We start from the raw sequence: 4,028 nt of genomic DNA on the forward strand, positions 1-4,028 counted from the left end.
GGCCGAGTTAGCCGTCATGTTAACAACCAAGCTTATGAGGTCTCATTCGCTTTTACTGATTATTATAAATTTTCCTACTTTCCAAGAACAATAATCGAGTGGAACGCTTTGCCAAATGAGACAGTAAATGCCTCTTCTCTGACGGTATTCACAAACTGCCTTTAATTTAATTCATAATATCATTTATTACTTTTATTGATTTCTTTATCTATTTATTTATATATCGACCGCTGGCCGTTTTCCAATTTGCAAGAATCATCAATTATTGTGATGGAGGCAAATAAACGGTAGATAGATAGATCATAGTGTCGCTACTGTTTATATGCGTCGTTTCTCGAAGCTGGGAGCTTCCATATCCCGATTCCTTTGGTATTTCGGCATGATCCGCAACCGAATACGGCACAATTGTCACCTGGCATTTACATACCTACATACATACATACATACATACTTAATTGACCTCTCCCCATAGGGGCTTTTCAGGGCCAATGAATCAACGAAATAACAGAACACAATAACTACAACTGTTAAGAGTCCCAACTGGCCGGAGGCAAACCAGTTGGCTATTTACAAGTGCAGCTGGGAAGTTGAACCAGGGACTACCATGATCAAATTCAATGAGTGGTCAGAGCGGGTCTTGAACCCGGGATCTCCGGATCTCAAGGCAAGCGCCCTAACCACCGGGCCACACTGCATTTTGTATACACAAGCAACTAGTTTGATAACGATTTAAACTATTTTGAAAGAAAGATAACCTAGATACTTTCGTGACTCAACAACAAGTTCAAGTGATCTCCGACGCCATTTTGGAAAAGGTATTGCACGGTCATTGTCACGTGTGGGTATTAAAATCAAACAATAACCTCACTAACTATGGATAGATAGATACATACATACATACATACATACATACATACATACATACATACATACATACATACATACATACATACATACATACATACATACATACATACATACATACATACATACATACATACATACATACATACATACATACATACATACATACATACATACATACATACATACATACATACATACATACAACCTCACCTGGTATTTTTTACAGGTCACAGGTCATTGTTTTGCTAATACGGAAAATACCCTAAACATGCATAAAAGCTAACCCTAAGCCTAAGGTTGGCTTTTATGAATGTTTAGGATACTTTCTGTATTGGTAAAACAATGACCTGTGACTTGTAAAAAATACCAGCCGCTGCTTAAACACGTCACAAGTTACAACCGCCTCTGATAAGGTAAAGGTGACACTGTCACAAGACACAAGGGATGCCTGTGTAAAACAGAGGTGACATGAGCAGCTGCAATTATTGTGGCATCTTCTTTCTCAGTATAGTTAGGAAGATCATCGATTGAGTAACTTGATTAAGCTGATGAGCAGGAAAATTCTATGCACTTTTTGGAGAAAAATAATCGTGCTTAATAGCGAAAAATAACAGTGCCTTTCAAATGAAAAACAGCTTACCTTGCTCTATTTCCTGGGTTTCTCGTCCTGCGTGTTTTCCCGCTAGTTTCAGGGATGTTTCAGGGCCTTTTTTTAGTGTCACTGAAAAAGTTACTGTGACAATGGAAGCCCCCTGAAAAGCTGTTGTCATTGACATCGTGAACCTGGTGTCAGAAATATATATATCTCTCTCTCTCAAGCCCAACAACTGCATCGGTGAGGCAACTACCGCCATGTTCAAGCTGACAAAGAGAGTATGGAGAAGCAATAAGGTCCAGGTCTACATGAACAAATAATGTGTCATGAGCACTCTGCTGTACAGCAGCCAGTTCAGACGTTTAAAACCATTCATTCAAAGAATTAGTTGAATGCTAAGCTAAATGCAAGAGTTTCCACAAAGTTCACTGAACAAACTCAAGATATACGAGTTTGGGTTGGATATATAAAAATACCTTTTCATAAAGACTCTGGAATTTTTCTTTTTACTGGGTTGCCATATACGGCAATCCCAGTTGGAAAATGGGTAGAATTTCTCCGTTTTATTTTTTTCCGTGTCGGTAAAAGTCTTGCCTGTCACTCCCCCGGTAAGTGGTGTCTTTGTGCATAGAGCCTTCTGCGCGTATTTTCTTAGGATCGAGAGGGTAGTGGAAATGCGTACATTTCTCTGGTGGACACAGTAGAATCATTAACTTAACCTGTAATGGCGTCGAAAGTCATTTAACGCGAATGGCCTTTTAGTGGATCTTTCAACAAAATATACCCTTATGAAGCTCAAAAATGGCAAATCAATTGGATACTGAACAAGACAGGCGACAACATCGACAACAATCTGTCGCCCGTCGAGCCGTCTTTTACCAAGTGTGCTGTTATGTAGAACATTGAAGATTCGCAGGGCAGCGATAATAGTGAATTCAAAGACTAGACAAGGTGGATTGAATGGAATTTCAAGCGTTAAAATCGCTGAAAAGGTAAGATTATTGTCGAAGCGATGCCGCAATTGCGTGTCTTCACCACATGTTCCTTTGATCTCATATTATTGTGTTTTCCGTCAAAATATTCGCTTGTTTTCGCTTTCGCTCGAACATATTTACCTTTATTATATGTCCAGTGAATAGTTTTATCCTCTGGGATGAATTTTCCGTCGAAAAATCGGTTATTTGGGCGGTAAGTGTAAGATGCAGACTGCAGACTGCAGACCGGGGGTAAAATGCAGACTGAGGGTAAAATAAATATTAATAATAAAAAAACGAGTCATAAGGATAAAATAAAGATTGTTTGAAAGACAATCCTGTTTTACATCTGTCAACAACTCACATTATTATGACTGCAGGTCGCTGCACCTTTTGGGGATGCGATCGTACGCGTTGAAATCATCTGTGCTTTGTTTTTGCGCTTCCAGATGCATTGCAATGTTCCAAATTATTTGTCACACCGGTACATCGAGGGAAATCGATCGAAAAACCAACAATTATTACTTCGAATACCTGAATAATCTCGGTTGTCTTTTTTCGGTGCAACGAAATGCACAAAGAATTTCATGTATTCCGAGCAATTAGGACGCGGGGATTTCATTGGTTAAGCTATGCGTGATAACCCCTAGGGAGAGGTTATAATTGAAAATTACATCTTCCAGATGCAAAACAAACGAGCTTGTGAACTAAAGGATAAACATAACGTACACGAAAGCGAATGAAAGGATCCTAATAAGAAATTTTTACACCTCAGTCATACTGGCTTAAGCCGACTGAATTGAAACGTTAAATGGTTGCAAAATCCACGTTATCACTGTCTTTGTTAATTGGTACTGTAGCCATGCGTGTCAAAATAAATTGAGTTGTTGGGTAATTACTCGATTACTTTGTTCAGTGCAGCAAAATGGACAGTTGAATTACGGGGTGGTGACTTCTTTGCCTAAAAGCAACTCACTTAACGAAACTGTCCTTTTTCCAACAACAACAAGGATTCAAACAGCTTCAATTCTTACAGAGTTCGATAAAAATCCGGATTTAAAACATGCCGTGGGGCAACCAAAGCCATGAGAGCTGTGTTGGGGTTTCAGTGTGAAAGTACAAACGGCTACTAACACTCGTATAACTCTTTTTTCATTATTATTTTATTAACCCGCAGTCTGCAGTCTGCAGCGGCGCTTAAAAATCTTAGTAAACGCAACGACATAGTTGTTAAATCGGCCGACAAAGGCGGCGCGGTAGTCGCTTGGCGGTCCGCCCTTTACCAAACAGACGCTTTGCGGCAACTTTCGGATACCTTGTTTTATGCCAAAATCCCTCAAGATCTCACTTCCAAAAATCAAAAACTTGTCAAAGACACCATTCAAAATCTTATAGTTAATCAAGAATTACCGGACGCTGCCACTAATCTCATCATCAACACCCCTAGAACTTCGCGCATTTACTTCTTGCCTAAAATTCACAAACCCAACAACCCAGGTCGCCCTATCGTTTCTGCCTGTAGTTGCCCCACCGAACTCATTTCTAGCTACTTAGACAGGATTATGACGCCTATCGTCAAATCTTTGCCATCA

Source organism: Montipora capricornis, chromosome 8, assembly GCF_036669925.1.
Source record: "Montipora capricornis isolate CH-2021 chromosome 8, ASM3666992v2, whole genome shotgun sequence".
Lineage (NCBI taxonomy): Eukaryota > Metazoa > Cnidaria > Anthozoa > Scleractinia > Acroporidae > Montipora > Montipora capricornis.